This window comes from Furipterus horrens, unplaced genomic scaffold, assembly GCF_987537825.1.
Source record: "Furipterus horrens unplaced genomic scaffold, mFurHor1.1.pri manual_scaffold_2, whole genome shotgun sequence".
Taxonomy (NCBI): Eukaryota; Metazoa; Chordata; class Mammalia; order Chiroptera; family Furipteridae; genus Furipterus; species Furipterus horrens.
This window is the reverse complement of record NW_028327172.1, coordinates 44,843,249-44,854,385: the sequence shown is the minus strand read 5'-3', so window position 1 is coordinate 44,854,385 and position 11,137 is coordinate 44,843,249. Positions and strand designations below refer to the sequence as shown.

Genomic DNA, 11,137 nt, shown 5'->3' with positions numbered 1-11,137 from the left:
GAGATCTATTGATCTCAGAATATGTCGCTCTGGCATCAATCAAAAAGCTCTACAATTTGTGCGTCCATTCTTAGTTGCAGCCAAGTTTTCAGACTCCGACCTTCTCTTCCCTTGCTTGGTTCACTCACTTTTCCAGTGCCCTTATCCCTTGCAGTATGATTGTCCTGCCCTTATACGGGCTTCTCCTCCACTGAATTTTGTTCCCTGACAGGTTTGGGACAGAAAGACCAGTTCAGGCCCACCTCCTTCAGCTCCCTCAGCCGAGTAAGGAGGAGAATTCCCCAGGGCTGGAGGGGCCGTGAAAACCATGACCATGTTTGCAGCAGCCATAACATCTAGATTTTCCTGGTTGCTCTCTTCTGAGCTTCTGCTATCTACCATAGGCAAATTCCCTTTCTCTGGACCATTTTCCCATTTCCCTGACCTTTGACAGAACAACTCTAATTGCAGTATATAGTACAGTAGTTTAAAGACCCATTCAACAGCCAGTGTTCTCCTGCATCCAAATTATACATAAGCCAAACAATATTACAATAAAAAACCATTTTTTTAGATTCATAAGCACAGGTCAATCAGCCAGAATTCACCCCAAAGGGCTATTTTCTGAAATGGAGGCTCCTCCCCCCAATTCTACCAGAGAGAGCTCTGTAATATCACACAAACCAGAAGGATTTTGGCCCAAAAGGCTGTTCCCCAAAATAGAGGCTCCCCTCACCCTGCCTTATTCTACCAGATAGGGCTCTGTAATATCACATGAACCAGAAAGCACCTTAACCCTGAAGAGGTCATGGCTGATCAGGGAGTTACCTACAAACTCTTTTCTTAAATACTGTTACATATCAGGTACACAGATTCAAGGGCACGACTAGTTGCACATTTGTACCTGACTTAATGTAAAGCCATCAGTTTGGTTATAACACATGTTTTATAAAGGTGTGTGATACCTGATAGTAAATTGTATCTAAGAGACACCACTTATCAAAATATCTTTGCAAGTGTTGTGAAACTTATTTATGCCTTAAACATAGCAATATCGTTTGTGATGACTGTTACAAACATTTTGCAAAGTCAACTATTGAAGATTCTGATTAGTTAATGTTAAAGATATTTTTAGTTGTATTTTTTAGCAATATCCATGTTCCCATTATTTGAAAAGAAAAATTTTTTCTTTGTTTTTACATTTCTTTGTTTAATAATTTCTAGATTGTAACTAAAAATAAATATCATGTATTTTATTACGTAAATATAATAAATGTACATTTGTAGTGTTTTTATTTATTTATTTATTTTGCACTTCAGCACACACTAGTAATGAATGTATCTCTTGGACACACGCAACCTACACTGTAATTTTTTTTTTTTTTTTTTTTTTTTTTTTACCATTACCTCTGCAGGGTTAATTCCTGATGACTGTTCTAAATTGTAACCCAGGACCGCACTTCTGAACCAGAAAGCACAGTGAGTCAATCAAAAGTGAGGTGGTGGGAATTGCCAATAATCAGAGAAGGGGAGTCCCCACCCAGATTTGCACCCTGGGGCCCCCCAGTCCAGGTAGCCAATGGGACTCCCCACCAAATACCCAGACTTACCAGAGAGTCCCAAAGGTGTCTCACCAGATTAGCCAGAAAATGAAACTGGAAAAGGCAGCATTCGTACTGCCTGTCCCTACCAGAACCAATAAAGAGACAAGGATTGAATCTTTATGGATGCTTGATTCAGATGCTGGTTATCGAAGAAGGCAGTGTGTTATGTACCCACAAAAACCATCTTAACATTTCATCTCAAGCTGTCATTTAAATAGGGAGAAGGAAAGGATAGGTAAGGGGTTTGGAAAAAAGTTAATCAGATAAGAGTGACAGTCCTGTGTGATTTTCCTAGTATTTTTTTATCTGCTGATCAACATTCTTTTTTTTTTCTCCCTGAAATTGATGTGTGGATTTTTTAAAGTATATTTTATTGATTATGTTGATATGGTTGTCCAATTTCTTTTCCCTTTGCTCCCCTCTTCCCAGAAGCCCCTTCTCTCATCCTGCTTAGTTCCTGTTCATGTGTCATGCATATAAATAAGTTCTTTGGCTTCACCATTTCCTATATTATTCTTAACTTCCCCCTGTCTATTTTGTACCAACTGATTATGCTTAGTCCGTGCACCATTTCCTAGTTTCTCCCCCTTTCCCCCTCCCAGCTGATAACCCTCCAAATGATCCCCAAACCTATGATACTGTCCCTGTTCTGGTCATTTGCTTAGTTTGTTCTTGTTTTTATTTTTTAGATTCAGTTGTTGACAGTTATGAGTTTGTTGTCATTTTAATATTCATAGTGTTGATCTTCTTTTTCTTAAATAAGTCCCTTTAACATTTAATATAATAATGGCTTGGTAATGATGAACTCCTTTAGCTTTACCTTGTCTGGGAAGCACTTCATCTGCTCTTCCATTCTAAATGATAGCTTTGCTGAATAGAGTAATCTTGTTTGTATGTCCTTGCGTTTCATCACATTGAATACTTCTTGCCAGTCCCTTCTTGCCTGCAAAGTTTCTTTTGAGAAATCAGCTGATAGTCTTATAGGCACCCCTTTGTAGGTAACTTTCTGCTTTTCTCTTGCTGCTTTTAAGATTCTCTCTTTATCTTGAACCTTTGGCATTTTAATTATGATGTGTCTTGGTATGGTCCTCTTTGGGTGTAGTTGTTTGGGACTCTTTGTGCTTCCTGGACTTGTATATCCAAATCTGGGAAGTTTTCCTTTATTATTATTATTTTTTTTACATAAGCTTTTAATTTCTTGCTCTTCCTCTTCTCCTTCTGGCACCTCTATGATTCAGATGTTCGCAGGTTTAAAGTTGTCTCAGATGTTCCTAAGCCTCTTCTCATTTTTTTCAATTTTTGCTTCCTTATTCTGTATTGGTTGACTGTTTTTTTCTTTCTTATATTCCAAATTATTGACTTGAACCTTGGTGTCTTTCCCTTCATCATTGGTTTTGTGTGGATTTTTCTTCATTTCACCTAGCATAGCCTTCACTTCTTCCCTTAAGCATTTGTCATACTTAAGCATATCTGTCAAGTCTGTGAGCATCTTTATCACCAGTGTTTTGAACTCTGCATTTGTTTGGTTGGCTGTCTCCTCATCGCTTAGTTCTCCCACTGGAACCTTGATCTGTTCCCTCTTTTGGGCCATACTTTTCTGTCTCCTCATCTTGACAGGCTCCTGTGTTTGTTTGCCTCTTTATCTTAGGTAGAGCTGTTGCACCTGTGTGGATGATTATTTCTTCTTTATATCTTTGTTTGTTGGACTTCCATGCAGCTCAATTTTCTGGAACTTCTGGTTGTCTCTAGTTTTGAGGTAGTTGTAGTCCTTCTTAGTTTCGGAGGGAGACAGAGCATGTCTGTCTAGGCCTCCATCTTGGCTAGAAGTCTGATCAACATTCTTTATCTGCATCATGGACTTCTCTTCCTGGAACACAATGGCTCAGATACTACCACTCTGGCTTGGAGACTCCATTAGGCACAAAGGTTGAATTGCCTGTTAACTTCCTGGAGTCACATGTCATGCATTCCAGTTCTTGGAATAACATCTTTCCATATGCATTAATCACTTAAGTATATCAGCCGAAGATAAAATCTTTAACTCTTGAGTTCCTCATTAAATTTCTTCTGTATTTTCCTTTCTGATTTTATAAACCAAGTTTAAGACCACAAGATGAAAGAAGGTCACATATTTCAAACACAAATAATTGGGACTCCAAAATATTTATATTTATGTGCTTGAACTTGAATGGCCTTAAACCTGATTCAGTTTTAACAATAGCAGTGTACTTGGGTAATATCTGCCCATTCTCGTGTAACTTATGTGACATAGTGCTTAAGAGCTACTGTTGTGCTAATACTCTTATTCAGTCCTATAAAATAAGTTCTATACAATAACTTTTGTTGTTAAAGATATAAATGAAGTATGCATGCTCATCGACTGTTGGATTCACTTTTGTGCCATTTTTGTAAATGCAATAGTGTTGAGCAACCTCTCAAAAAAAGAAAAAAAGAAAAGAAAAGAAAAAGAAAGAAAGGAAGAAAGAAGAAAGAGGAAGAGGGATAAGAAAGGAATACTTCCCTTACCAGTAGGGAACTATTATTATTGAAGTGAATTGGCAGGGCTTGGTAATTGCTTGGACTTCTGGTGGAGTGGTGTAGGGAGAAAAATTTCTTTAAGACAGCCCTTATATTTCTTGCTCAATCAATCAGGGCTGCAAGGATATTTGTGAGAAGTATAAGACATGGATCTTCTTAACAGTGAAAATGTCAGCATCACATCTAATGCCTTGGAACAATTCCTTGGGCAAATAATACAACCTGTAGAAATCTCTAGTCACAGAAAAACAAGGTGTGATTATAAATGGTTTATTTCTTTAGATTATAACATTCATCACAATTAAATTGCATTTGAAAGACTGTTACTGATGATAATGCATAAAACTGCTTTTTAAATCAGAGCAAAGTGTCAAGAGACACTTATCTCGGGCAGTAGATTTAGTCAGAAAGCACACTTTTGAGGTCAGACCCAGTAGATGACCTAGATGTCTTGGGGGACATGAGCACTAATGTAAGCCACAAAACAGCCCTGCGTCCCTCCCACCCAGTACCCCATGCAGAAGCAGGCCCCTAGCAGAGGAGAGTTACAGCTCAGCAGGGAGGAGCAGCAGGACAAGGAGGCTGGGCAGCAGCAGAATGAAGGCTGGACTTTCTTTCACTCGTGCATTGGGAGGGAGAAGAGAAGGAAAGGTTTCTCTGGGGTTGCTTAAGACATGGGCCTCCAAAGGGGTTCCATATATGCAGCCAGAAATAGACCTTTGCCTTTCAGGGATTCCTGAAGTACTCAGGAAAATCAGAGAAAGAGAGAGAGAGAGAGAAGAGAGAGTGGACTGTGAGGACACGTCCTTTCAGGTCTCTGATTTTAAGGTCACCTGCAAAGTTTCTGATCCCACAGATCCCTCGGTGCGGATGAAAGAACTGACTCAGAGACGAATTATCTGAGGAGAGAAAGGGAGAGTGACTCTCTGTGGAGATTACTGATTACTCCTTTCTCAGTCAGGGTTTTTATTGAGTTTGCTACATGCGGAAATGCATGGGGTAAGCATGCAGACCTCCACCAAATGGTTGGGAGTAACAACAAAGGGAAACATAAATCAATATAGGGTGATAGGTAGCCAGACTGTGAGGTGCCAAGGCATATCATAGAAGTCCAGATGTCTCTTTTTACTTAAACATTTTGTTTTCACATTCTACTGATAAGAATTTGGGGTTATACAGAGCAAGCAGGCTTCATTAGCTTGAAAGAGTACATTGCATTCCTATTCTACTTCTAAAACCCTCCAGAGTTTGGGACTGGCAGTATAGTATGTGGGGCACATTTGCCAGCCGGTTAAGGCTTATGGGCATGTATTCCGGTCTGTCTCCACACAGTGGCTACAGCCCTCTGTACCATACATACCGGTCTCCCGCAGTCATCTTTGTGAGAAATGCTCACAATAAAACACCAGGACACAGAACTTCAGCAGCAGAACGAGGTGTTTATTCATGAGTCTGCAGAGTTGGGCGCACAGCCAGCCAGAGGCATACTCACCAAAGCTGCAGGAGTCAACTGGTTTTATCCCTAATGCAAAGTAGTCCCTCCCCATTTCTTCATTAATTGAATAATCCAGAGTTACAATCTAGCGCAATCATCTAGGGGTAATAGGTAATAGGTCTGTCTCCGGCTCCCTTTGTTTTACTGTTGACTCAGCAACCAACCCCCTGATTCATGATTAAGTTACAGAATTGGTCTTAGCTGTTAATTATTTCCTACTGGTTTGAGAGTTACCAGCTTCCTTGTTCCTTACACCTTGAGTGGACTGAGCTCTCAGGACTTATGGGCTCCTCAGCCCCTTCCATCACCACTTCCCATGCCCCTGTGCTCCCAGCTACAGGAGCCTCGGGAAGAAAGGCTTCCCCATGTGTTCTTTGTCCACCTAGGAATATGTTTCCAGGTCTGGACCTCATGGACATTCATCTTTTGCCGCAACATGTATACTCTGTTCTGAAGTTCTGTTTCTGGGTGGGTTCTGGCTTCCTCCCTTGGGGTTCTCAGCTCAGCCTGCCTGAGATGGTGGGCAGCAGCTTTCCTCTGCTGGATTGTTTGCCTGGTTATCCTGCTTTAATTAGGTTTGATCCAATTCAATATTCCTGCATGTAAAAGCTCCGCGTTGCTCAGTAATCACTCTCTGTGGCCCCACTTCTACCCCAAACATTTCTTTATTTAAAAAAAAATTGTTTTATTACCATTGTCCCATTACAGTTGTCCCCATTTCCCCCCTATTGCTCTCCATTGTCCTGTCCACCCCCTGCTCTCACAGTCAATCCCTACCCTGTTGTCCATGTTGATGGGTCATTTATACATGTTCCTTGACTAGATATTTCCCCTTCTTTCCCTCTTTATCACCCTCCTCCTCTCCCTTCTCATCACTGTCAGTCTGTTCCTTGTTTCCATGCCTCTGATTCTATTTTGCCCATTTGTTTGTTTTGTTCATTAGGTTCCTCTTATAAGTGAGATTGTATAGTATTTGTCTTTCACCACTTGGCTTATTTCACTTAACAGTATAATACTCTCTAGTTGTATCCATGCTCTCGTGAAAAGTAGGAGTTCCTTCTTTCTTTCTGCTATGTAGTATTCCATTGTGTAAAAGTGCCACAGTTTTTTTTTGATCCACTCATCTACAGATGGGCACTTAGGCTGTTACCAATACTTGGCTATTAAAACTAGTGCTGCTATGAATATTGGGGTGTATAGGTTCTTCTGACTTGGTGTTCCAGGATTCTTTGGGTATAATCCCAGCAGTGGCATCACTGGATCAAAGTGCAGTTCCATTTTAGTTTCTTGAGGAAATTCCATATTGTTTCCCACAATAGCTGCACCAGTCTGCATTCCCACCAACAGTGCTCAAGGGTTCCCTTTTCTCCACATCTTCACCAGCACTTGACCAGTGTGAGGTGATATCTCATTGTGCCTTTAATTTTCATCTCTCTGATGGCTAATGATGTTGAGCATCCTTTCATATGCCTGTGGGCCCTCTGTATGTCCTCCTTGGAGAAGTGTCTGTTCAGGTCCTTTGCCCATTTTTTAATTGGATTGTTTGTCTTCCAAGTGTTGAGTCGTATGACTTCTTATATATTTTGGAGATCAAACCCTTGTCCAAGGTATCATTGGCAAATATGTTTTTGCATACAGTTGGTTTCCTTTTCATTTTGCTGATGTCTTCTTTGCCAAGCAGAAACTTTTTAGTTTATGTGGTCCCTTTTGTCTATTCTTTCATTTATTTCCTTAGCCCTAGGAGATATATCAGTGCAAATATTGCTGTGTGGGTCTACCTCAAACATTTCTATTGTTTCCAGCAGCCTTTGAAAGCATAAAGACTAATTGGGTTGAAACTTGCTGGATACCCAGTTCCTCTGCAGCTCAGATCCACTTCTGGCTGGATCCTGGCATCTCAACAAAACTTAATTTACTTCAGCAACAAATACTAAAGCTCTGACTCAAGCCAGGCATTAATGACAGGCCTTGAGTGAGGAGGGAACAGGAAGACAAAGTCTCTGGCATTAAAGAAAACACCAGAGTGTAAACAAATGATTATCATAGAGATGATGAGTGTATGGCTAGAAGCATATAAGATTCTGTTGCGGGGGTAGGGGACAAGACTTGTATTTGTTGAGCAAAGTCTATGCACAACACAACAAGTTAAGAACTTCTTTAAATATCACAGACATACTACTGAAATATTGCTACAGTGTTTGTGTCCTCATTTTACAAATGAGGCTATGGAGATACAGATTGCTCAGGTAACATACCTGAATTCACAGAACTAGTGGTGGTTGAGCTTTGATTACCATTGAGGTCATCTGACCCCAAACCTGTGTCATGAAGAATGGTAGAATATTTAATTTTTGCCTGAAAGTATCAAAGAAGACTTAGGATTAGAAGTGATATTTGAGCTAGGTCTTAAAGATAATTACTTTACTCAATTGATAACGCCTTAGATTGGATGGACTATGGCATGAAGACAGAGCCTTCAGGCCAGAAGGAATGAGAGGTGTAAATGCACAGAAACCTGAGAGCCAGGACACCCTGGGAAAGCTTGAGTAAAGTGGAGGCAGCTCCTGGTGGCACTCTCTCACCCATCACAGGGCTGGACAGGTCATAGCCTTAGTCCATTACTGTTTCCAGCCATTGCTGACATGCCTTCGCCAAGGTGTGTGTTCTCTGCTTCTACCATCTCTAACCTTCATCAGTCTAGGCGTCATCCCTGTGCGTGTGGTCCAAAAAGGCCCATTTGTGCAAAGCCTTTCAGCTCTTTGATCTCCTCAGCTCCAGCCCTATTCACCTGCTCTTCGATCTAGCCAACAGCTTCAATGGCAATGCCCTCCAACCAGCTCAGACCCTGTAAGCTACCCGCACTGGAAACCTCAAGGTACACTACCCTGTTTTCTAACTGTAGCCCCTTCCACTCAGCTTCAACTCTCTTTCTCCTAGAATTCCTCATAGAGAACCTCAGTTCCCCAACCTGCCTTATCATCATGGCCACCTGCTCAGTTCAGGCACTCTCATCTCCTGGCAGGATTCCTGCAGGGATCACACTGTTCTGCCTGAACCAGGTGCCCTAACTCCCCTAAACCTTTCCTATGCCCACTGACATATCAGCAGTTTCCATAACTCACCTTCCCTGGTGCCCTCCTGTTCTTTCTGACCTTTTTGCACAGCAGGGAATTTGAGAGCATGGCTGGACTAGAAGCTGTCTGCGCTGCTCTTTATTTCAGGATAGAAGCCCTATCTTTTTTAGGAACCTAATACTCCTCAACAATTAGTCAAAGGCCCCATTGTTCTCTTCCCTGTGGCTTCTGGTAGCAGAGCATCCCTTCCTGTATTTCATGATAGCCCCACGACTCTTACCTGGAGCACAGTCCCAGACTCACCTGAGTTGTAGAAGCAATTGAAGTTACTCTGAAATTCTCAGTGACTTTCAAGTGAAATTTCATTGTATGTTTTTATTTATTTATTTTACGGTGACTTGATCATACCCCTCATAGCCTGGAATTAGCACTCTTTCTTGAAGTGGTTTGAAAGAGGAAAATTTAATATAAGCACCCAAGCAGGTTTCAATGGTAAACAGTGTTCCCCTCCTATTTTTAATACAACTTTTAGTCACTTTGACAGACAAAGATGATGAGGAAAATTGGTCAAAGTGTACTTCTCCTTTCCCACTGTAATCAAACTTTGTCTTAAAACTTCTATAAACTGTAGAACACGTCCGTGAGGTAAGAAGCTGAAGAGCTCTTGTCAAATAATAATGGGAGGCTTTAAATTCAATGTTACGTAGTTTTTGATGGAATTCACTCACAGCTTTGTTAAATTCTGTTGCAATATTCTCAGTATAGGCCACTAAAGCTGTTCCATGGAAATCATTGAGTTGTTTTGAAAAGTCTATTTCATTCTTTATTTCCTTTCATTTTATTAGTGCCTTTTCCCATTCATTTTTAAATTTTTTATTCCCTTTCAGTTCTTCTTCTAACAGCTGGGGTTCTTTTCTCTCCCTTTCTTCAGTACAGCCCACATACTGATCATCAAATGCATTGTCAACCATGTCTAGGTCACATGAATTATTTCACTCTGCCAGGCTGGTCATCACCTGTTAAGAAGAGGTAGTGTCCCTTGACCTATCTGCATGTACTGCATACTGCCCAGAGCCCACAGTGTGGACTTGCTAAGCAAGAAATTTTACTTGTTCCTGTCATAGGACTCCTATATGGTACACACATGAAGACAGTCTTATTATACTATGAGTACTGTAAAAAGAAAAAATAGGCTTTGTAACTCTGTTTTGTTTCCTGATATTTAAAAAACACCTTTTCAAATATGTGGTCCCTAACTGGCTTTAGCGTCAGACTCAACTGTGGGAATTCTACAGTTTCAAAGATGTGAGGGGAAAGCAAGATCAGCAGGATGTGGCGGGGGAGGGGCTGATATACATTACCTGTTGGGTTAGCTGCTGAGTTAGGATCAGAAAGTGAACTGCTGTGGCTAGAAGAGAGATCATCTTCAAGTTCAAAAGTAACTGCAAATGAATTTAAGATAATGAAAGTGAGGTGTAATCATCAGTCTTACTTTGTGTGTGCTGATGTCTTCAAATCCAGAAGTCCAGGCTGCTATTTACACTGCTTACTGCACAGCTAATCCTGTACAGGATTTCCATCTGGGTCCTGTACGCAGAGAGGAGCGACTCTGACCTCTGGCCTTCAGTAGGGAGCTGGTAGAGAAACAATTAATACTGGTTGGAGGCAGAGCTGCACGTCACTCAGATGGCCAGGGAGAAAAAACATTACATTTTGGCAGACTTTTCACAGGCCCTGACATTTTACTCCCCCTTAGAGAAATACTATTAGTTCTTTCACAAATACATTTTTTTTAAAGGTTCTTCTCAAAGTTCTGTTAACTTGGGTCTCAAAGTTAAGTCAATCCTTCTGAACATCTCTCAACGTTGTCAATTTTCACTATGATCAGGGAGAGCTAATATGCCCGACAGCTTTCAGGGTTTCTTGGTTGGGAGGACAGGTAGAAGTTGAGCCACACCAGTCAGGGCAGATGACATGATCTTGTAGTGCAATTCCAAGATCCTTTCTTTGGATATTTAAGTAGGAAAAAAAAAGCAGTAACTGTGAACCAAGGAAAAGATTCCACTTATGTCTCCTAATATTTGCCGTAACAATGAAGCAGTCAGACCCCCATCTTTCCTTTTTATGTTGGCTCTACACTGAAGAAAATGTAAAAATCAGAAAGTAGGTGAGGACTATTGTTCAGCAGGAAGCAGCCGGTCCAGGAGGGTGAACCAAGAGGACAGGACCTTCTCATGTGCCTGGGAAGGGAAGACATGTTTCAGAACATGGGCCTCTTAGACCTTTCCAACAACATACTTCAATCAATAATTCAGGCAGAGGGTCTCTCAGGTCCACTCCTCTGGACTCTCAGCTCGAAATTCCTCTCATCCACCAGGAATTCCTGCAGTATCCAGGAAGATCCCTTGGACGTTGCCTTCAGTCCTTGTTCTCTCTATTGGAAACTC

General features: G+C 41.1%; 1 pseudogene; it reads right to left on the bottom strand.

Annotated features, from left to right (window-relative positions):
* Positions 1-4,666: 4,666 nt before the first annotated feature.
* Positions 4,667-10,114, bottom strand: LOC150018436 (T-cell ecto-ADP-ribosyltransferase 2-like; annotated as a pseudogene).
* Positions 10,115-11,137: the final 1,023 nt, after the last annotated feature.